At 39.3% G+C, this 24,909-nt stretch overlaps 1 non-coding gene and 1 pseudogene across 1 annotated transcript; one reads left to right on the top strand and one right to left on the bottom strand.

The window, feature by feature from the left end:
* The window catches only part of LOC130963232 (pentatricopeptide repeat-containing protein At5g50280, chloroplastic-like), a 35,969-nt pseudogene that overhangs the window by 1,006 nt on the left and 10,054 nt on the right, over positions 1 to 24,909 (top strand).
* LOC130964127 (small nucleolar RNA R71) lies at positions 6,968 to 7,071 on the bottom strand. Its single transcript, XR_009080235.1, has one exon. It is a non-coding gene; the product is annotated as a small nucleolar RNA R71 (small nucleolar RNA).

The raw sequence follows: 24,909 nt of genomic DNA, 5'->3' as shown, positions 1-24,909 counted from the left end.
CTCAATTGCGTTAAAAAGTAGACATTCTGGGCTTTCCAGAAATATATAATAGTCCATACTTTGCCCGAGATTTGATGGCCCAAACTGGCGTTCCAAATCAGCTCAAAACTGCCTGGCGTTAAACGCCGGAACTGGCACAAGAATGGGAGTTAAACGCCTAAACTGGCACAAAAGCTGGCGTTTAACTCCAAGAGAAGTCTCTACACGAAAATGCTTTAATGCTCAGCCCAAGCACATACCAAGTGGGCCCGGAAGTGGATTTTTATGTCATTTACTCATTTCTGTAAATCCGAGGCTACTAGTTCTCTACATATAGGACCTTTTACTACTGTATTCATATATCTTTTGATCATTTTAGATCTTAGGATCATCTTTGGACGTCTAGTTCTTAGATCATGGGGGCTGGCCTCACGACCATGCCTAGACCTTGTTCTTATGTATTTTCAATGGTGGAGTTTCTACACACCATAGATTAAGGTGTGGAGCTCTGCTGTACCTCGAGTATTAATGCAATTAATATTGTTCTTCTATTCAATTCAGCTTATTCTTGATCTAAGATATCACTTGTTCTTCAACTTGATGAATGTGATGATCCGTGACACTCATCATCATTCTCACCTATGAACGTGTGCCTGACAACCACCTCTGTTCTACCTTAGATTGAGTGGATATCTCTTGGATCCCTTTAATCGGAATCTTCGTGGTATAAGCTAGAATTGATGGCGACATTCAAGAGAATCCGGAAGGTCTAAACCTTGTCTGTGGTATTTTGAGTAGGATTCAATGATTGAATGACTGTGACGAGCTTCAAACTCCTGAAGGCTGGGCGTTAGTGACAGACGCAAAAGAATCACTGGATTCTATTCCAACCTAATTGAGAACCGACAGATGATTAGCCGTACTGTGACAGAGCACGTTGAACATTTTCACTGAGAGGACGGGACTGTAGCCACTGACAACGGTGATGCCCAACATACAGCTTGCCATAGAAAGGAGTAAGAAGGATTGGATGAAGACAGTAGGAAAGCAGAGAGACGGAAGGGACAAAGCATCTCCATACGCTTATCTGAAATTCTCACCATTGAATTACATAAGTATCTCTATCTTTATGCTTTATTCATATATCATTCATGACCATTCGAATCTGCTTGACTGAGATTTACAAGGTGACCATAGCTTGCTTCATACCAACAATCTCCGTGGGATCGACCCTTACTCGCGTAAGGTTTATTACTTGGACAACCCAGTGTACTTGCTGGTTAGTTGTGCAAAGTTGTGAAATTATGTTTAGACCATGGTATTGAGCACCAAGTTTTTGGAGCCATTACCGGGGATTGTTTGAGTTGTGAAAAGTAGAGATCACAATTTCGTGCACTAGGAGGAGAAGCTTATATTATGTTGCTTGTACTTCTTTCAGTGGATGAGGTCTCAGGAGCCTTCGCTTGTTACACCGTGCTCGTGTACTGTGTTGTTCCCGGCATTTGGGCGGGCGAGGATGGGTGATAAGTTGATGGCTTTGTTCAGGAACTTGCCATCCACAACGGAGTTCAAAGATGTTCATGTTTATAATGCTGCAATTTCAGGCCTTCTGGATGGTGGCAGGTGCATAATTCTTGACCTTTTTTTAATGTAATTTGTTTGTCGTTCAAGAAGATTAGTGTATGTAAAAAAGATGCAAATAAAATACTTGTTATTCTTGCTTATATTGAAAATTAGATGCTTCTTGTTTTGAGTATGGATGGGGTAGACACATATATGACATGACAGCAATGTGGTGACATTTAATCCTTGTAGCCGCCTCCACTCAGTGGGATAAGGTTTTGTTGCTGATATTTCACCTTTTGAAGCATAATGATCAATATTGTTAGTATGTATTACATTAGAAATGACTTAATGCAGCATCTTTGAGCTGTAATTCTGGCAAAATATATTGTTTTCTTATAGTTTTTATTTTTTATTTTTTTAAATGTTTCTGTATTTTAATATGGGTTCTTGAAATTGCTCGAAATAAAATTTATGAATCTTTTTTTCTTTGTTTGATCATTACCTTGTTGATGATTAAGCAAGATGTTGGTTATTCCAGTGAGGGCTAAGTATCTTCATTCTAATTCCATTTTCCATTTATGGCACGTTGAAGTCCTTTAACCTGCAGGACTATTCTGTTTTAGCCTCTTAGGTTCATTTCGTTAGTTTGTTATGAAGTAGCCTATAAACAACGATAAACTTTATCGAAACTTTATGACCTTATTGCACAAGAACTAAGATAATCTGACTCTTTTTAGGTATGAAGATGCTTGGAAGGTGTACGGTGTAATGGAAACTGAAAATATTCGACCAGATCATGTTGCGTGCTCTATTATGATTGTCCTTATGAGAACACTTGGCCATAGTGCGAAAGATGCATGGCAGTTTTTTGAGAAAATGAACAGAAAAGGGGTCTAATGGTCTGAAGAAGTTTTAGGTGCATTAATAAAGACATTTTGTGTTGAGGGTCTAGTGAATGAAGCTCTCATCATCCAAATCGAAATGGAGAAGAAGGGGATCTCTCCAAATGCAATTGTGTATGACACTCTGATGGATGCATATTGTAAATCCAATCATGTAGAAGAAGCTGAAAGTCTTTTTGTTGAAATGAAATCTAAAGGGATTAAGGCCGACTGAGGCTACTTTCGACATTCTAATGCATGCATACAGCAGAAGAATGTAGCCGAAGTTTGTGGAAAAGCTTCTGGAAGAAATGCAGGATGTTGGCTTGAAGCCAAATGTGAAATCATATACTTGTGTAATTAGCGCATACGAGAAGCAGAAAAAGATGTGTGACATGGCCTCCAATGCATTCTTGAAGATGAAGAAAGTTGGCATACAACCCACTTCACATTCTTATACAGCTCTGATACATGCATATTCAATTAGTGGCTGGCATGAGAAAGCTTATGCTGCATATGAAAGCATGCAAATGGAAGAAATCAAACCTTCCATAGAAACCTACACTGCTTTACTAGATTCATTTAGGCATGCCGGCGACACCCAAACTTTGATGAAAATATGGAAGTTGATGATGCTCGACAAAATTGAAGGAACACGTGTTACGTTCAACATTCTTGTTGATGGTTTTGCTAAACAAGGTCGATACATGGAAGCAAGAGATGTCATTTCCGAATTCGGGAAAATGGGATTACACCCAACAGTGATGACATACAATATATTGATGAATGCATGTGCACGAGGAGGGCGACTGATGAGCGGATAATTTATACGCTTTTTGGCATTGTTTTTAGGTAGTTTTTAGTATGATCTAGTTACTTTTGGGGATGTTTTTATTAGTTTTTATGCTAAATTTACATTTTTGGACTTTACTATGAGTTTGTGTGTTTTTCTGTGATTTCAGGTATTTTCTGGCTGAAATTGAGGGACCTCAGCAAAACTCTGAAAGAAAGCTGACAAAGGACTGCTGATGCTGTTGGAATCTGACCTCCCTACACTCAAGATAGATTTTCGGGAGCTACAGAACTCCAAATGGCGCGCTCTCAACAGCGTTAAAAAGTAGACATCCAGAGCTTTCCAGTAATATATAATAGTCCATACTTTATTCGTGATTAGACGATGTAAACTGGCGCTCAACGCCAGTTCCATGTTGTTGTCTGGATTCAAACGCCAGAAACACGTCACCAACCGGAGTTGAACGCCCAAAACACGTTACAACTTGGCGTTCAACTCCAAAAGAAGCCTCAGCTCATGGATAGATCAAGCTCAGCCCAAACATACACCAAGTGGGCCCTGGAAGTGGATTTATGCATCAATTACTTACTTCTGTAAACCCTAGTAGCTAGTCTAGTATAAATAGGATAGTTTACTATTGTATTAGACATCCTGGATTGTATTTTTGATCATGTGATCACGTTTTGGGGGCTGGCCATTCGGCCATGCCTGGACCTTTCACTTATGTATTTTCAACGGTGGAGTTTCTACACACCATAGATTAAGGGTGTGGAGCTCTGCTGTACCTCAAGTTTCAATACAATTACTATTATTTTCTATTCAATTCGATTTATTCCTGTTCTAAGATATTTGTTGCACTTCAACTTGATGAATGTGATGATCCGTGACACTCATCATCATTCTCAACTATGAACGCGCGTGACTGACAACCACTTCCGTTCTACCTTAGACCGAACGCATATCTCTTGGATTCCTTAATCAGAATCTTCGTGGTATAAGCTAGAATTGATGCCGGCATTCATGGGAATCCGGAAAGTCTAACCTTGTCTGTGGTATTCCGAGTAGGATTCCGGGATTGAATGACTGTGACGAGCTTCAAACTCCTGAAGGCTAGGCGTTAGTGACAGACGCAAAAGAATCACGGGATTCTATTCCAACCTGATTGAGAACCGACAGATGATTAGCCGTGCTGTGACAGAGCATTTAGACCATTTTCACTAAGAGGATGGGATGTAGCCATTGACAATGGTGATGCCCTACATATAGCTTGCCATGGAAAGGAGTAAGAAGGATTGGAATAAAGCAGTAGGGAAGCAGAGATTCAACAGGGACAAGCATCTCCATACGCTTATCTGAAATTCCCACCATTAATTTACATAAGTATTTCTATCCTTTATTATTTAAGCAAGTATCTCTTTATATTTCCCATAACCAATTATTATCCGCCTGAATGAGATTTACAAGATGATCGTAGCTTGCTTCATACCAACAATCTCCGTGGGATCGACCCTTACTCACGTAAGGTATTACTTGGACGACCCAGTGCACTTGCTGGTCAGTTGTGCGGAGTTGTGACTTAGTGTAATTCACGTGTGAGAGCTACCAAACTATTGGAGCCATTGTTGATGATCACAATTTCGCCCACCAAGTTTTTGGCGCCGTTGCAGGGGATTGTTCGAGTATGGACAACTGACGGTTCATCTTGTTTCTCAGATTAGGTAATTTTCTTTTTATTTTCTTTTCAAAAATTTTTTTTCAAAATTTTTCTTTTCCTTTTCGTTTTTCTAATAATGTTTTTCGAAAAAAAATCATAAAATCATAAAAATAAAAAATATTTGGTGTTTCTTGTTTGAGTCTTGAGTCAACTTTTAAGTTTGGTGTCAATTGCATGCTTTAAAAATTTTTCTTGCATTTTTCGAAAATTCATGCATTCATGGTGTTCTTCATGATCTTCAAGTTATTCTTGACAAGTCTTCTTATTTGATCTTGATGTTTTCTTGTTTTGTGTTGTTTGTTGTTTTTCATATGCATTTTTCGTTTGTTAGAGTCCATGCATTAAAGATTTCTAAGTTTGGTGTCTTGCATGTTTTCTTTGCATCAAAAATTTTTCAAAATTATGTTCTTGATGTTCATCATGATCTTCAAAGTGTTCTTGGTGCTCATCTTGACATTCATAGTGTTCTTGCATGCATCATGAGTTTTGATTCATAATTTTCATGTTGTGAGTCATTTTTATGTTTTTCTCTCTCATCATCAAAAATTCAAAAAAATAAAAAAATATATTTTCCTTATTTCTCTTCAAAATTTCGAAAATTTGAGTTGACTTAGTCAAAATTTTTTTAAAATTAGTTATTTCTTGTAAGTCAAGTCAAATTTTCAATTTTAAAAATCTTATCTTTTCAAAATCTTTTTCAAAAATCATATCTTTTTCATTATTTTATTTTATTTTTTTCAAAAATTTTGAAAATTATTTTCCAAAAATCCTTTTCTTAATTTTATTTCAAATTTTCGAAAATTACACTAACAATTAATGTGATTGATTCAAAAATTTGAAGTTTGTTACTTTCTTGTTAAGAAAGGTTCAATCTTTAAATTCTAGAATCATATCTTTTAGTTTTTTGTTAGCTAAGTAATTAATTTTAATTTAAAAAAAATTATTAAATCTTTTTCAATACTATCTTTTTATCATATCTTCTTATCTTATCTTTTTATCATATCTTTTTCAAAATTTTATCTTTTTCAAAAAAATTAAATTTCAAAATATCTTATCTAACTTCTTATCTTCTTATCTTTTCAAATTTGATTTTAATATCTTTTTCAACTAACTATTTGACTTTTTGTTTGTTTCTTATCTTTTTCAAAACCACCTAACTACTTTTCCTTCTTTAATTTTTGAAAATATCTCATCCCTTTTTCAAAAATTCTTTTTAATTAATTAATTATTTTAATTTTAATTATATCTTATCTTTTATTTTCAAAAATCATTTAACTTCTTTTCAAATTTATTTTCGAAATTTCTTCCCTTTCCCATTCTTCTATTTATTTATTTATTTACTAACACTTCTCTTCACCTCTCTTCATCTCAAATCACTGCCCTTATCTATTCATTCTTCTTCACTCCTATTCCCTTTCTTCTTCTACTAACATAAAGGAATCTCTATACTGTGGCATAGAGGATTCCTCTTTCTTTTCTTGTTCTCTTCTTCCCTATATGAGCAGGAACAAGGAAAAAGGCATTCTTGTTGAAGCTGATCCTGAACCTGAAAGGACTTTGAAGAGGAAATTAAGAGAAGCTAAATTACAACAATCCAGAGACAACTTTTCTGAAATTTTCGAACAAGAAAAGGAGATGACAGCCGAACCCAACAACAATAATGCAACGAGGATGCTTGGTGATTTCACTAAACCAACTTCCAAATTTGATGAAAGAAGCATCTCCATTCTGGCCATTGGAGCAAACAATTTTGAGCTGAAACCTCAATTAGTTGCTCTAATGCAACAGAACTGCAAGTTTTATGGACTTCCATCTGAAGATCCTTACCAGTTTTTAACTGAGTTCTTGCAGATTTGTGAGATTGTAAAGACGAATGGAGTAGATCCTGAAGTCTACAGGCTCATGCTTTTTCCCTTTGCTGTAAGAGACAGAGCTAGAACATGGTTGGACTCACAACCTAAAGATAGCCTGGACTCTTGGGATAAGCTAGTCACTGCCTTCTTGGATAAATTCTTTCCTCCTCAAAAGCTGAACAAGCTTAGAGTGGATGTTTAGACCTTCAAGCAAAAAGATGGTGAATTCCTCTATGAAGCTTGGGAAAGATACAAGCAGATGACCAAAAAGTATCCTTCTAACATGTTTTCAGAATGGACCATACTAGATATATTCTATTATGGTCTATCTGAGTTTTTTAAGATGTCATTGGACCATTCTGCAGGTGGATCCATTCACCTAAAGAAAACGCCTGCAGAAGCTCAAGAACTTATTGACATGGTTGCAAATAACCAATTCATGTACACTTCTGAGAGAAATTCCGTGAATAATGGGACGCCTCAGAGAAAGGGAGCTCTTGAAATTGATGCTCTGAATGCCATATTGGCTCAGAACAAAGTGTTGACCCAGCAAGTCAACATGATTTCTCAAAGTCTGAATGGATGACAAAATGCATCTAACAGTACTAAAGAGGCAGCTTCTGAAGAAGCTTATGATCCTGAGAACCCTGCAATGGCAGAGGTTAATTACATGGGTGAACCTTATGGAAACACCTATAATTCATCATGGAGAAATCATCCAAATTTCTCATGGAAGGATCAACAAAAGCCTCAACAAGGCTTTAATAATGGTGGAAGAAACAGGCTAAGCAATAACAAGCCTTTTCCATCATCTTCTCAGCAACAGACAGAGAATTCTGAACAGAGCCCCTCTAACTTATCAAACATAGTCTCTGATCTGTCTAAGGCCACTTCAAGTTTCATGAGTGAAACAAGATCCTCCATTAGAAATTTGGAGGCACAACTGGGCCAGCTGAGTAAGAAAATCACTGAAACTCTTCCCAGTATTCTCCCAAGCAATACAGAAGAGAATCCAAAGGGAGAGTGCAAGGCCATTGATGTAATCAATATAGCCGAATGCACAAGGGAGGAGAAGGACGAAAATCCTAGTGAGGAAGACCTCCTGGGACATCTCTCAAGCAAGAAGGAGTTCCCTATTGAGGACCTAAAGGAATCTGAGGCTCATATAGAGACCATAGAGATTCCACTAAATCTCCTTCTGCCATTCATGAGCTCTGAAGACTATTCTTCCTCAGAAGAGGATGAAGATATGACCGGAGAGCAAGTTGCTCAATATCTAGGAGCTATCATGAAGCTGAATGCCAACTTGTTTGGTAATGAGACTTGGGAAGGTGAACCTCCCTTGCTCATTAGTGAACTAGATACATGGGTTCAGCAAACTCTACCTCAAAAGAAACAAGATCCTGGGAAATTCTTAATACCCTGTACCATTGATGATTGGATTTTTGACGGTTTAGAATTTCACAAATGAATTCTCGTTGCAAGTATAGTTTCTAAACCAATCAATAATCCTTTCATACAAAAAGTTGTTTGTCACTAAAACAAACCCCTAAATTTATAAACCGAAGTATTGGACCTCGGGTCGTTCTCCCTAGGAATTGTAATAAAGTGTCTTGTTATTGGTTGTGAGTTATTTTTGGGGTTTTGATAAGAAGCATGAAAGATAAATGGCAAGAAAGTAAACTAACAACTAACGAAGCTCTTGGCAAGATATGAGAACTAGAAGTCCTATCCTAGTTATCCTCCTCGATTGTGATCACAAATTGTCCATTGCTCCCACCTAGTCAACCTCTAACCATGGAGGAAAGTCAAGTGGATAAATCAATTTGATTCCTCAAGTCCTAATCAACTCCTAAAGGAAAGACTAGCTTTAGAGGCATTCAAATTAATTAGCAACTTCTAATTATCAATCAACAAGGGAATTAGATAACTCAAGAGTCACTAATTACTCTACCTAGGCCAAGAGGAACAAAACCTACACTAAAATCCAACCAAGCATTTCATCAAACACTTGGAAGGCACGAAAGTAAAGCATAGTAAATCAACAACAAGAATGAAATCTAACAACAATTATTGAAATGAATTAACAACAACAATCAAGGAAATCACAATTATCATGAATTACCTCAAATTGCATTATTGAAAGAAAACAAAAGAACAACAATATATCCAAAACAAAATGAAGAATTACAATTATTAAAGTACATAACTAGAGAGAGGAAGAGGAGAAGATTAAAACTTGATAAAGGAGAAGTGAATTAAATCATGAATTAAACCTAGATCTAAGAAGAGAGATTAACCTAAACCTAATCCTAATTCTAGAGAGAAGTGAGAGCTTCTCTCTCTAAAACTATTCTAAACTAAAACTATGACTAATGATCAAAAGTATGTAAAGTATGTTAATTCCCCCTTCAATCCTTGGCTTAAATAGCATCAGAAATGAGTTGGATTGGGCCCACAAGGCTTCTAAAATCGCTGGCCACGTGTTGCATTAAGTGGGTCATGTGCCACCATCGGCGCGTCCGGGTACCGTGCGCGTGCGCGCCCCTATGCGCGATGCAAATATGACAAATCTTATATCATTTCGAAGCCCCGGATGTTAGCTTTCCAACTCAACTGCAACTGCATCATTTGGACCTCTGTAGCTCAAGTTATGGTCATTTAAGTGCAAAGAGGTCGGCTTGACAGCTTTCCGGTTCTTTCATTTCTTCATGAGTTCTCCAACTTTTCATGCTTTCTTTCTTCATTCCCTTGATCCAATCTTTGCCTCCTAAACCTTAAATCACTTAACAAACATATTAAGGCATCTAATGGAATCAAGGTGAATTAAATTTATTTATTTTAAGACCTAAAAAGCATGTTTTCACTCTTAAGCACAATTAAAGGAGAATATACAAAACCATGCTAATTCATTGGGTAAATGTGAGAAAAGGTCTACAAAATACTCTAAATTCAATATAAGATAAACCGTCAAATTGGGGTTTATCAACCATAGGCACCATGACCTTTAAAAAAGCTCTGTGTGACCTGGGGTCAGGCATAAATCTTATGCCACTCTCTGTAATGGAGAAACTAGGGATCATTGAGGTACAGCCTGCCTTATTCTCATTACAATTGGCAGACAAGTCAGTAAGACAAGCTTATGGATTAATAGAGGACATATTAGTAAAGGTTGAAGGCCTTTACATCCCTGCTGATTTCATAATCCTAGACACTAGGAAGGAAGAGGATGAATGCATCATCCTTGGAAGACCTTTCCTAGCCACAGCAGGTGCTGTAATAGATGTTAACAGAGGAGAATTAGTCCTTCAATTGAATGGGGACTACCTTGTGTTTAAGGCACACGGCCATCCCTCTGTAACAAAAGAGAGTAAGCATGCAGAGCTTCTCTCAGTACAGAGTCAAAAAGAGCCCCCACAATCAAACTTTAAGTTTGGTGTTGGGAGGCCACAACCAAACTCTAAGTTTGGTGTTGAGAAGACCCCATATTCAAACTCTAAGTTTGGTGTTGGGAAACCTTCATCATGCTCTGAACTTCTCTAAAGCTCCATGAGAGCCCACTGTCAAGCTAGTGACATTAAAAGAGCGTTTGTTGGCAGGCAACCCAATTTTTATTTATCTAATTTTATTTTTTATTTTATTGTTATTTTGTGTTTTATTAGGTACATGATCATGTGGAGTCACGAAAAAATACAAAAATTAAAAACAGAATAAAAAAATAACAGAAGAAAAATCACACCCTGGAGGAAGGACTTATTGGCGTTTAAACGCCAGTAAGGTGCATCTGGCTGGCGTTCAACGCCAGAACAGAGCATGGATCTGGCGCTGAACGCCAGAAACAAGCAACATCCTGGCATTTGAACGCCAGGAATGTGCCTTGAGAAAAACTGGCGCTGAACGCCAGTAACAAGCATGGAACTGGCATTCAACGCCAGAAACATGCTGCACATGGGCGTTGAACGCCCAGAACGTGCATCACTTCGGCGTTTAAACGCCAGAATGGTATGCTAAGGCATTTTACATCCTAATTGGTTCAGGGATGTAAATCCTTGACACCTCAGGATCTGTGGACCCCACAGGATCATCTCAGGATCTGTGGACCCCACAGGATCCCCACCTAACATATTCCCACCTTACCTCCTAATCCTATAACACACTTTCCCAAAAACCCTTCACCAATCACCTCAATCTCTCTTTCCAATTACCCCCTTCACCACTCACATCCATCCACTCTTCCCCATAAACCCCACCTACCTTCAAAATTCAAAAATCTTTCCCTCCCAAACCCACCCTAAATGGCCGAACCTACCATCTCCCCCCTCCCTATATATACCCCTCCATTCTACTTCATTTTCACACAACACAACCCCCTCTTCTATACCTTGGCCGAAACCTACACCTCCCCTTCTCCTCCATATTTTCTTCTTCCTCTTCTTCTCTTCTTTCTTCTCTTGCTCGAGGGTGAGTAATACTTTAAGTTTGGTGTGGTAAAAGCATAAGCTTTTTGTTTTTCCATAACCATTAATGGCACCTAAGGCCGAAGAAACCTCTAAAAAAGGGAAAGGGAAGACAAAAGCTTCCACCTCCGAGTCATGGGAGATGGAAAGATTCATATCCAAAGCCCATTAAGATCACTTCTATGATGTTGTGGCCAAGAAGAAGGTGATCCCTGAGGTCCCTTTCAAGCTCAAGAAAAATGAGTATCCGGAGATCCGACATGAGATCCAAAGAAGAGGTTGGGAAGTTCTAACCAACCCCATTCAACAAGTCAGAATTTTAATGGTTCAAGAGTTCTATGCCAATGCATGGATCACTGGGAACCATGATCAAAGTATGAACCCGAGTTCAAAGAATTATCTTACAATGGTTCGGGGGAAATACTTAGATTTTAGTCCGGAAAATGTGAGGTTATCGTTCAACTTACCCATGATGCAAGAAGATGCATGCCCCTACATTAGAAGGGTCAACTTTAATCAAAGGTTGGACCAAGTCCTTATGGACATATGTGTGGAAGGAGCTCAATGGAAAAGAGACTCCAAAGGTAAGCCAGTTCAACTAAGAAGACTGGACCTCAAGCCTGTGGCTAGTGGATGGTTGGAGTTCATTCAACGCTCCATCATCCCCATTAGCAACCGATCTGAAGTTATTGTGGATCGGGCCATCATGATTCATAGCATCATGATTGGAGAGGAAGTAGAAGTTCATGAAGTCATCTCCCATGAATTCTACAAAATAGCCGATAAGTCCTCTACTTTGGCAAGGCTAGCTTTTCCTCATCTTATTTGCCATCTATGTTACTCAGCTGGAGTTATCATAGAAGGAGACATCCTCATTGAGGAGGACAAGCCCATCACTAAGAAAAGGATGGAGCAAACAAGAGAACCCACTCATGGAGCCCAAGGGACGCATGAGGAAGCTCATCACCAAGAAATCTCGGAGATGCCTCAAGGGATGCACTTTCCTCCCAACAACTATTGGGAACAACTCAACACTTCCTTAGAAGATTTAAGTTATAATGTGGAATAATTAAGGGTGGAACATCAAGAGCACTCCATCATTCTCCATGAAATAAGAGAAGATCAAAGAGCAATGAGGGAGGAGCAACAAAGGCAAGGAAGGGACATAGAAGAGCTTAAGGACATCATTGGTCCTTCAAGAAGAAGATGCCACTAAGGTGGACTCATTCCTTGTTCTTATTTCTCTGTTTTTCGATTTTTATGCTTCATGTCTATTTATGTTTTGTGTCTCTACTTCATGATCATTAGTGTTGAGTAACTATGTCTTAAAGCTATAAATAAATTCCATGAATCCTTCACCTCTCTTAAAAAGAAAAATGTTTCTAATTCAAAAGAACAAGAAGTACATGAATTTCGAATTTATCCTTGAATTTAATTTAATTATATTGATGTGGTGACAATAATTTTTATTTTTCTGAATAAATGCTTGAACAGTGCATATTTTTTATCTTGTTGTTTATGAATGTTAAAATTATTGGCTCTTGAAAGAATGATGAACAAAGAGAAATGTTATTGATGATATGAAAAATCATGAAATTGATTCTTGAAGCAAGAAAAAGCAGTGAAAAACAAAAGCTTGCGAAAAAAATATAGAAAGAAAAAGAAAAAGCAAGCAGAAAAAGCCAATAGCCCTTAAAACCAAAAGGCAAGGGTAAAAAGGATCCAAGGCTTTGAGCATCAATGGATAGGAGGTCCCAAGGAAATAAATCCAGGCCTAAGCGGCTAAATCAAGCTGTCCCTAACCATGTGCTTGTGTCATGAAGGTCCAAGTGAAAAGCTTGAGACTGAGTGGTTAAAGTCGTGATCCAAAGCAAAAAGAGTGTGCTTAAGAGCTCTGGACACCTGTGACTCTAGCAAAGCTGAGTCACAATCCGAAAAGGTTCACCCAGTTATGTGTCTGTGGCATTTATGTATCCAGTGGTAATACTGGAAGACAAAATGCTTAGGGCCACGGCCAAGACTCATAAAAGTAGCTGTGTTCAAGAATCAACATACTTAACTAGGAGAATCAATAACACTATCCGAAATTCTAAAGTTCCTAGAGAAGCCAATCATTCTGAACTTCAAAGGAAAAAGTGAGATGCCAAAACTGTTCAGAAGCAAAAAGCTACAAGTCCCGCTCATCTAATTAGAATTAATATTCATTGATATTTTGGAATTTATAGTATATTCTCTTCTTTTTATCCTAATTTATTTTTAGTTGCTTGGGGACAAGCAACAATTTAAGTTTGGTGTTGTGATGAGCGGATAATTTATACGCTTTTTGGCATTGTTTTTAGGTAGTTTTTAGTATGATCTAGTTACTTTTAGGGATGTTTTCATTAGTTTTTATGATAAATTCACATTTCTGGACTTTACTATGAGTTTGTGTGTTTTTCTGTGATTTCAGGTATTTTCTGGCTGAAATTGAGGGACCTGAGCAAAACTCTGAAAGAAGGCTGACAAAGGACTGCTGATGCTGTTGGAATCTGACCTCCCTACACTCGAAATAGATTTTCTGGAGCTACAGAACTCCAAATGGCGTGATCTTAACGGCGTTGGAAAGTAGACATCCAGAGCTTTCCAGAAATATATAATAGTTCATACTTTATTTGTGATTAGATGACATAAACTGGCGCTCAACGCCAGTTCTATGTTGCTGTCTGGAGTCAAACGCCAGAAACACATCACGAACCGGATTTGAACGCCCAAAACACGTTACAACTTGGCGTTCAACTCCAAAAGAAGCCTCAGCTCGTGGATTGATCAAGCTCAGCCCAAACATACACCAAATGGGCCCTGGAAGTGGATTTATGCATCAATTACTTACTTTTGTAAACCCTAGTAGCTAGTCTAGTATAAATAGGATAGTTTACTATTGTATTAGACATCCTGGATTGTATTTTTGATCCTGTGATCATGTTTTGGGGGCTGGCCATTCAGCCATGCCTGGACCTTTCACTTATGTCTTTTCAACGGTGGAGTTTCTACACACCATAGATTAAGGGTGTGGAGCTCTGCTGTACCTCAAGTTTCAATGCAATTACTATTATTTTCTATTCAATTCGATTTATTCCTGTTCTAAGATATTCGTTGCACTTCAACTTGATGAATGTGATGATCCGTGACACTCATCATCATTCTCACCTATGAACGCGCGTGATTGACAACCACTTCCGTTCTACCTTAGACCGCGCGCATATCTCTTGGATTCCTTAATCAGATTCTTCGTGGTATAAGCTAGAATTGATGGCGGCATTCATGGGAATCCGGAAAGTCTAACCTTGTCTGTGGTATTCCGAGTAGGATTCCGGGATTGAATGACTGTGACGAGTTTCAAACTCCTGAAGGCTAGGCGTTAGTGACAGACGCAAAAGAATCACGAGATTCTATTCCAACCTGATTGAGAACTGGTATGCGAAATTGTAATCACTACTTTTCACAACTCAAATAATCCCTAGTAATGGCCCCAAGGACTTGGTGCTCAATACCATGGCATAAACACAACTTCGCACAACTAACCAGCAAGTGCACTGGATCGTCCAAGTAATAAACCTTACGCGAGTAAGGGTCGATCCCACGGAGATTGTTGGTATGAAGCAAGCTATGGTCACCTTGTAAATCTCAGTCAGGCAGACTCAAATGGTTATGGATGATATATGAATAAAACATAAAGATAAAGATAGAGATACTTATGTATTCCATTGGTGAGAATTTCAGATAAGCGAATGGAGATGCTTTGTCCCTTCCGTCTCTCTGCTTTCCTACTGTCTTCATCCAATCCTTCTTACTCCTTTCCATGGCAAGCATTATGCAAGGGTTTCACCGTTGTCAGTGGCTACCTCCCATCCTCTCAGTGGAAATATTCAACGCACCCTGTCACGGCACGGCTATCCAGCTGTCGGTTCTCGATCATGTCGGAATAGAATCCAGTGATTCTTTTGCGTCTGTCACTAACGCCCCACAATCGCGAGTTTGAAGCACGTCACAGTCATTCAATCATTGAATCTTACTCAGAATACCACAGATAAGGTTTAGACCTTCCGGATTCTCTTGAATGCCGCCATCAGTTCTAGCCTATACCACGAAGACTCTGATCTCACGGAATGGCTGGCTCGGTTGTCAGGCGAGCGCTCGGTTGTCAGGCGATCAACCATGCATCGTGTATCAGGAATCCAAGAGATAAACATTAGAGCCTTGTTGCTTGTAGAACGACAGTGGTTGTCAATCACGCGTTCATAAGTGAGAATGATGATGAGCGTCACATAATCATCACATTCATCAAGTTCTTGAGTGCGAATGAATATCTTGGAATAAGAACAAGCTGAATTGAATAGAAGAACAATAGTAATTGCATTAATACTCGAGGTACAGTAGAGCTCCACACCTTAATCTATGGTGTGTAGAAACTCCACCGTTGAAAATACATAAGAACAAGGTCTAGGCATGGCCGTGAGGCCAGCCTCATGATCTAAGAAAGCATAAGACTAAAGATAGCTACCAAGATTCCAAGACATCAAATACAATAGCAAAAGGTCCTATTTATAGGGAACTAGTAGCTTAAGAATTACAAAGATGAGTAAATGACATAAAAATCTACTTCCGGGCCCACTTGGTGTGTGCTTGGGCTGAGCATTGAAGCATTTTCGTGTAGAGACTCTTCTTGGAGTTAAACGCCAGCTTTTGTGCCAGTTTGGGCGTTTAACTCCCACTTTGGTGCTAGTTCCGGCGTTTAACGCTGGGAATTTTGAGGGTGACTTTGAACGCCGGTTTGGGCCATCAAATCTTGGGCAAAGTATGGACTATCATATATTTCTGGAAAGCCCAGGATGTCTACTTTCCAACGCCGTTGAGAGAGCGCCAATTGGGCTTCTGTAGCTCCAGAAAATCCACTTCGAGTGCAGGGAGGTCAGAATCCAACAGCATCTGCAGTCCTTTTCAGTCTCTGAATCAGATTTTTGCTCAGGTCCCTCAATTTCAGCCAGAAAATACCTGAAATCACAGAAAAACACACAAATCATAGTAAAGTCCAGAAAAGTGAATTTTAACTAAAACTAATAAAAATATACTAAAAACTCAACTAAATATACTAAAATCATACTAAAAACAATGCCAAAAAGCGTACAAATTATCCGCTCATCACAACACCAAACTTAAATTGTTGCTTGTCCCCAAGCAACTGAAAATCAAATAAGATAAAAAGAAGAGAATATGCAATGAACTCCAAAAACATCTATGAAGATCAATATTAATTAGATGAGCGGGGCTTTTAGCTTTTTGCCTCTGAACAGTTTTGGCATCTCACTTTATCCTTTGAAATTCAGAATGATTGGCTTCTTTAGGAACTCAGAATCCAGATAGTGTTATTGATTCTCCTAGTTAAGTATGATGATTCTTGAACACAGCTACTTTATGAGTCTTGGCCGTGGCCCAAAGCACTCTGTCTTCCAGTATTACCACCGGATACATACATGCCACAGACACATAATTGGGTGAACCTTTTCAGATTGTGACTTAGCTTTGCTAGAGTCCCCAATTAGAGGTGTCCAGGGTTCTTAAGCACACTCTTTTTTTTTTGCCTTGGATCACAACTTTGTTTCTTTCTTTTTCTTTCTTTTTCTCTTTCTCCTTTTTTCGTTTTTTTTTCTTTTTTTTTTCGCTTCTTCCTCTTTTTTTTTTTGTATTCACTGCTTTTTCTTTCTTCAAGAATCATTTTTATGATTTTTCAGATCCTCAGTAACATGTCTCCTTTTTCATCATTCTTTCAAGAGCCAACAATTTTAACATTCATGAACCACAAATTCAAAAGACATATGCACTGTTCAAGCATACATTCAGAAAACAAAAGTGTTGCCACCACATCAAAATAATTAATCTGTTATAAAGTTCAAAATTCATGCAATTCTTCTCTTTTTCAATTAAGAACATTTTTAATTTAAGAAAGGTGATGGATTCATAGGACATTCATAACTTTAAGGCATAGACACTAAGACACTGATGATCATAAGACACAAACATGGATAAACATAAGCATGAAAATTCAAAAAACAAGAAAATAAAGAACAAGGAAATTAAAGAACGGGTCCACCTCAGTGATGGCGGCTTGTTCTTCCTCTTGAAGGTCTTATGGAGTGCTTGAGCTCCTCAATGTCTCTTCCTTGTCTTTGTTGCTCCTCTCTCATGATTCTTTGATCTTCTCTAATTTCATGGAGGAGGATGGAATGTTCTTGGTGCTCCACCCTTAGTTGTCCCATGTTAGAACTCAATTCTCCTAGGGAGGTGTTGATTTGCTCCCAATAGTCTTGTGGAGGAAAGTGCATCCCTTGAGGTATCTCAGGAATTTCATGATGAGTGGGATCTCTTGTTTGCTCCATCCTTTTCTTAGTGATGGGCTTGTCCTCATCAATGAGGATGTCTCCTTCTATGTCAACTCCAACTGAATAACAGAGGTGACAAATGAGATGAGGAAAGGCTAACCTTGCCAAGGTAGAGGACTTGTCCGCCACCTTATAGAGTTCCTGGCCTATAACCTCATGAACTTCCACTTCCTCTCCAATCATGATGCTATGAATCATGATGGCCTGGTCTAGAGTAACTTCGGACCGGTTGCTAGTGGGAATGATTGAGCGTTGGATAAACTCCAACCATCCTCTAGCTACGGGCTTGAGGTCATGCCTTCTCAATTGAACCGGCTTCCCTCTTGAATCTCTCTTCCATTGGGCGCCCTCTTCACAAATGTCTATGAGGACTTGGTCCAACCTTTGATCAAAGTTGACCCTTCTAGTGTAAGGATGTTCATCTCCTTGCATCATGGGCAAGTTGAATGCCAACCTTACATTTTCCGGACTAAAATCTAAGTATTTCCCCCGAACCATTGTAAGCCAATTCTTTGGGTCCGGGTTCACACTTTGATCATGGTTCTTGGTGATCCATGCATTGGCATAGAACTCTTGAACCATTAAGATTCTGACTTGTTGAATGGGGTTGGTAAGAACTTCCCAACCTCTTCTTCGAATCTCATGTCGGATCTTCAGATATTCACTCTTTTTGAGTTTGAAAGGGACCTCGGGGATCACCTTCTTCAAGGCCACAACTTCATAGAAGTGGTCTTGATGCACCCTTGAGATGAATCTCTCCATCTCTCATGACTCGGAGGTGGAAGCTTTTGCCTTCCCTTTCCTCTTTCTAGAGGTTTCTCCGGCCTTGGATGCCATAAATGGTTATGGAAAAACAAAAAGCAATGCTTTTACCACACCAAACTTAAAAGGTTTGCTCGTCCTCGAGCAAAAGAAGAAAGAAGAGAGTAGAAGAAGAAGAAATGGAGGAGAGGGAGATGGCTTTGTGGTTCGGCCAAAAGGGGAAGAAGTAGTGTTTAGGGTGTGTGAAAATGAAGGAGTGAAGATGGGTTTATATAGGGGTGAAGAGAAGGGTAGGGTTCGGCCATTATGGGTGGGTTTGGGAGGGAAAGTGGTTTGAATTTGAATGGTGAGGTAGGTGAGGTTTTATGAAGGATGGATGTGAGTGGTGAAGAGGATAGTGGGATTTGATAGGTGAGGGTTTTTTTTTGGGGAAGAGTGGTAGAGGTGATTGGTGAATGGGTGAAGAAGAAGAGAGAGGGTAGTGGGGTAGGTGGGGATCCTGTGGGGTCCACAGATCCTGAGGTGTCAAGGAAAATTCAACCCTGCACCAAGTATTGTGCGAAAATGCACTATGTGCCAATTCTGGCGTTAAACGCTGGGCTGGTGCCCATTTCTGGCGTTTAACGCCAAGTTCTTGCCCTTTTCTGGCGTTTAACGGCAGTCTGGTGCCCCTTTCTGGCGTTAAACGCCCAGAATGGTGCCAGACTGGGCGTTAAACGCCCATCTGCTAGCCTCACTGGCGTTTAAACGCCAGCAAGTTCTCCTCCAGGGTGTGCTGTTTTTCTTTCTGTTTTTCTTTCTGTTTTTGCTTTTTCAATTGATGTTGTGACTTCTCATGATCACCACCCTACAGAAAACATAAAATAACAAAGGAAAATGGATAAAATATAACATTGGGTTGCCTCCCAACAAGCGCTTCTTTAATGTCAGTAGCTTGACAGAGGGCTCTCATGGAGCCTCACAGATTCTCAGAGCAATGTTGGAACCTCCCAACACCAAACTTAGAGTTTGAATGTGGGGGTTCAACACCAAACTTAGAGTTTGGTTGTGGCCTCCCAACACCAAACTTAGAGTTTGACTGAGGGGGCTCTGTTTGACTCTGTTTTGAGAGAATCTCTTCATGCTTCCTCTCCATGGTGACAGAGGGATATCCTTGAGCCTTAAACACAAAGGATTCCTCATTCACTTGAATGATCAGTTCACCTCTATCAACATCAATCACAGCCTTTGCTGTGGCTAGGAAGGGTCTGCCAAGGATGATGGATTCATCCATGCACTTCCCAGTCTCTAGGACTATGAAATCAGCAGGGATGTAATGGTCTTCAATCTTCACCAAAACATCCTCTACAAGTCCATAAGCTTGTTTTCTTGAATTGTCTGCCATCTCTAGTGAGATTCTTGCAGCTGTACCTCAAAGATCCCTAGCTTCTCCATTACAGAGAGAGGCATGAGGTTTACACTTGACCCTAGGTCACACAGAGCCTTCTTGAAGGTCATGTTGCCTATGGTACAAGGTATTGAAAACTTCCCAGGATCTTGTCTCTTTGGAGGTAATCTCTGCCTAGACAAGTCATCCAGTTCTTTGGTGAGCAAAGGAGGTTCGTTCTCCCAAGTCTCATTACCAAATAACTTGTCATTTAGCTTCATGATTGCTCCAAGGTATTTAGCAACTTGCTTTTCAGTGACATACTCGTCCTCTTCAGAGGAAGAATACTCATCAGAGCTCATGAATGGCAGAAGTAAGTCCAATGGAATCTCTATGGCCTCAATGTGAGCCTCAGGTTCCCATGGTTCCTCATTAGGGAACTCATTGGAGGCCAGTGGACGTCCATTGAGGTCTTCTTCAGTGGCGTTTATTGCCTCTTCCCCCTCTCCAAATTCGGCCATGTTGATGGCCTTGCACTCTCCTTTTGGATTTTCTTCTGTATTGCTTAGAAGAGTACTAGGAGGGAGTTCAGTAACTTTCTTACTCAGCTGTCCCACTTGTGCCTCCAAATTCCTAATGGAGGACCTTGTTTCAGTCATGAAACTCTGAGTGGTTTTGCTTAGATCAGAGACCATGGTTGCTAAGTCAGAGTGGCTCTGTTTAGAATTCTCTGTCTGTTGCTGAGAAGATGATGGAAAAGGCTTGCCATTGCTAAACCTGTTTCTTCCACCATTATTGTTATTGAAACCTTGTTGAGGTCTCTCTTGATCCTTCCATGAGAAATTTGGATGATTTCTCCATGAAGAATTATAGGTGTTTCCATAGGGTTCTCCCATGTAATTCACCTCTTCCATTAAAGGGTTCTCAGGATCATAAGCTTCTTCTTCAGATGAAGCGTCCTTAGTACTGTCTGGTGCTTTTTGCATTCCAGACAGACTTTGAGAAATCAAATTGACTTGCTGAGTCAATATCTTGTTCTGAGCCAGTATGGCATTCAGAGTATCAATCTCAAGAACTCCTTTCTTCTGATTTGTCCCATTGTTCACAGGATTCCTTTCAGAAGTGTACATGAATTGGTTATTTGCAACCATTTCAATTAGTTCTTGAGCTTCTGTAGGCGTCTTCTTCAGATGAAGAGATCCTCCAGCAGAGCTGTCTAAAGACATCTTGGATAGTTCAGAGAGTCCATCATAGAAAATACCTATGATGCTCCATTCAGAAAGCATGTCAGAGGGACATTTTCTGATCAATTGTTTGTATCTTTCCCAAGCTTCATAGAGGGATTCTCCTTCCTTCTGTCTGAAGGTTTGGACTTCCACTCTAAGCTTACTCAATTTTTGAGGTGGAAAGAACTTGCCAAGAAGGCATTGACTAGCTTTTCCCAAGAGTTCAGGCTTTCTTTAGGTTGTAAGTCCAACCATATTCTAGCTCTGTCTCTTACAGCAAAAGGGAATAGCATAAGTCTGTAGACCTCAGGGTCAACCCCATTTGTCTTGACAGTGTCACAGATTTGCAAGAATTCAGCTAAAAACTGATGAGGATCTTCCAATGGAAGTCCATGGAACTTGCAATTCTGTTGCATTAGAGAAACTAATTGAGGCTTAAGCTCAAAGTTGTTTGCTCCAATGGCAGGGATAGAGATGCTTCTCCCATAGAAGTCGGGAGTAGGTGTAGTAAAGTCACCCAGCACCTTCCTTGCGTTGTTAGCATTGTTGTTGTTTTCGGCTGCCATGGGTTCTTCTTCTTTGAAGATTTCTGTTAGGTCCTCTACAGAGAGTTGTGCCTTAGCTTCTCTTAGCTTTCACTTCAAGGTCCTTTCAGGTTCAGGGTCAGCCTCAACAAGAATGCCTTTGTCTTTGTTCCTGCTCATATAAAAGAGAAGAGAACAAGAAAATGTGGAATCCTCTATGTCACAGTATAGAGATTCCTTGAGGTGTCAGAGGAACAGAAAAAATAGAAGGAAGAGGTAGAAGAATTCGAACTTAGTGAGATAGAGTTCGAATTGTGCATTGAGGAGGAGTGGTACTCCATAAATAGAAGGATGTGAGAAGAGAGGAAGAAATTTTCGAAAATTAAGTAAAAGATTTTGAAAACATTTTGAAAAAGATTTTGAAGAAGATATGATTGAAAACTTTTTTTTTTGAAAAAGATGTGATTTAAAAGTTATGGTTTTAAAAAGATGTGATTGAGAAGATATGATTTGAAAAATAATTTAAAAAGATTTGATTTTTTAAAAAAATTAATGACTTGCCTAACAAGAAAAGATATGATTCAAACATTAAACCTTTCTCAACAGAAAAGGCAACATACTTGAAATGTTCAATCAAATCATTAATTGTTAGCAAGTATCTTTGAAAAAGGAAAGAAATTGATTTTGAAAACATTTGATTGAAAAGATATGATTTGAAAAAGATTTGATTTTGAAAAACTTTGAAAACTTGAAAAAAAATTGAATTAAAAACAGAATCTTCCCTCTTGTGCCATCCTGGCGTTAAACGCCCAGAATGGTGCACATTCTGGCGTTTAACGCCCAATGCTCTACCTTTTTGGGCGTTAAACGCCCAACCAGGCACCCTGGCTGGCGTTTAAACGCCAGTCTGTCCTTCTTCACTGGGCGTTTTGAACGCCCAGCTTTTTCTGTGTAATTCCTCTGCTGCATGTTCTGAATCTTCAGTTCCCTGTACTATTGACTTGAAAATAGAACCAAGATCAAATAAACAATGCATGCAAGACACCAAACTTAAAATAAGACACTAGACTCAAACAAGAAACATAAAATATTTTTGGTTTTTTTATGATTTTGTAAAATTTTTTTTTGGATTTTTCGAAAATTAAGTGGAAGAAGAAAATAAAGGTATCAAAATTCTTAATGAGAATTCCAGGAATCATGCAATGTTAGTCTAAAGCTTCAGTCTAAAGGAATTAGACATGAATAGCCAAGCTTCAGCAGTACATTGCATTCAAGAGCTAAATTGATGAGAATCAATCAGCTTTGGTGATGATAAGAAAATCACCTTGAAACACTAGAATTCATTCTTAAGAACTCTGAAAAATACCTAATCTAAGCAACAAGATGAACCGTCAGTTGTCCATACTCGAAACAATCCCCGGCAACGGCGCCAAAAACTTGGTATGCGAAATTGTGATCACTACTTTTCACAACTCATATAATCCCTAGTAATGGCCCCAAGGACTTGGTGCTCAATACCATGGCATAAACACAACTTCGCACAACTAACCAGCAAGTGCACTGGATCGTCCAAGTAATAAACCTTACGCGAGTAAGGGTCGATCCCACGGAGATTGTTGGTATGAAGCAAGCTATGGTCACCTTGTAAATCTCAGTCAGGCAGACTCAAATGGTTATGGATGATATATGAATAAAACATAAAGATAAAGATAGAGATACTTATGTATTCCATTGGTGAGAATTTCAGATAAGCGAATGGAGATGCTTTGTCCCTTCCGTCTCTCTGCTTTCCTACTGTCTTCATCCAATCCTTCTTACTCCTTTCCATGGCAAGCATTATGCAAGGGTTTCACCGTTGTCAGTGGCTACCTCCCATCCTCTCAGTGGAAATGTTCAACGCACCCTGTCACGGCACGGCTATCCAGCTGTCGGTTCTCGATCATGTCGGAATAGAATCCAGTGATTCTTTTGCGTCTGTCACTAACGCCCCACAATCGTGAGTTTGAAGCACGTCACAGTCATTCAATCATTGAATCCTACTCAGAATACCACAGACAAGGTTTAGACCTTCCGGATTCTCTTGAATGCCGCCATCAGTTCTAGCCTATACCACGAAGACTCTGATCTCACGGAATGGCTGGCTCGGTTGTCAGGCGAGCGCTCGGTTGTCAGGCGATCAACCATGCATCGTGTATCAGGAATCCAAGAGATAAACATTAGAGCCTTGTTGCTTGTAGAACGACAGTGGTTGTCAATCATGCGTTCATAAGTGAGAATGATGATGAGCGTCACATAATCATCACATTCATCAAGTTCTTGAGTGCGAATGAATATCTTGGAATAAGAACAAGCTGAATTGAATAGAAGAACAATAGTAATTGCATTAATACTCGAGGTACAGCAGAGCTCCACACCTTAATCTATGATGTGTAGAAACTCCACCGTTGAAAATACATAAGAACAAGGTCTAGGCATGGCCGTGAGGCCAGCCTCATGATCTAAGATAGCATAAGACTAAAGATAGCTACCAAGATTCCAAGACATCAAATACAATAGCAAAAGGTCCTATTTATAGGGAACTAGTAGCTTAAGAATTACAAAGATGAGTAAATGACATAAAAATCCACTTCCGGGCCCACTTGGTGTGTGCTTGGGCTGAGCATTGAAGCATTTTCGTGTAGAGACTCTTCTTGGAGTTAAACGCCAGCTTTTGTGCCAGTTTGGGCGTTTAACTCCCACTTTGGTGCTAGTTCCGGCGTTTAACGCTGGGAATTTTGAGGGTGACTTTGAACGCCGGTTTGGGCCATCAAATCTTGGGCAAAGTATGGACTATCATATATTTCTGGAAAGCCCAGGATGTCTACTTTCCAACGCCGTTGAGAGAGCGCCAATTGGGCTTCTGTAGCTCCAGAAAATCCACTTCGAGTGCAGGGAGGTCAGAATCCAACAGCATCTGCAGTCCTTTTCAGTCTCTGAATCAGATTTTTGCTCTGGTCCCTCAATTTCAGCCAGAAAATACCTGAAATCACAGAAAAACACACAAACTCATAGTAAAGTCCAGAAAAGTGAATTTTAACTAAAAACTAATAAAAATATACTAAAAACTCAACTAAATATACTAAAATCATACTAAAAACAATGCCAAAAAGCGTACAAATTATCCGCTCATCAAGAACCGACAGATGATTTGCCGTGCTGTGACAGAGCATTTGGACCATTTTCACTAAGAGGATGGGATGTAGCCATTGACAACGGTGATGCCCTACATACAGCTTGCCATGGAAAGGAGTAAGAAGGATTGGATGAAAGCAGTAGGGAAGCAGAGATTCAACAGGGACAAGCATCTCCATACGCTTATCTGAAATTCCCACC

Source organism: Arachis stenosperma, chromosome 2, assembly GCF_014773155.1.
Source record: "Arachis stenosperma cultivar V10309 chromosome 2, arast.V10309.gnm1.PFL2, whole genome shotgun sequence".
NCBI classification, from domain to species: Eukaryota; Viridiplantae; Streptophyta; class Magnoliopsida; order Fabales; family Fabaceae; genus Arachis; species Arachis stenosperma.
Note: the sequence above shows the minus strand (reverse complement) of the source record. Positions and strands in the feature narration are given on the sequence as shown.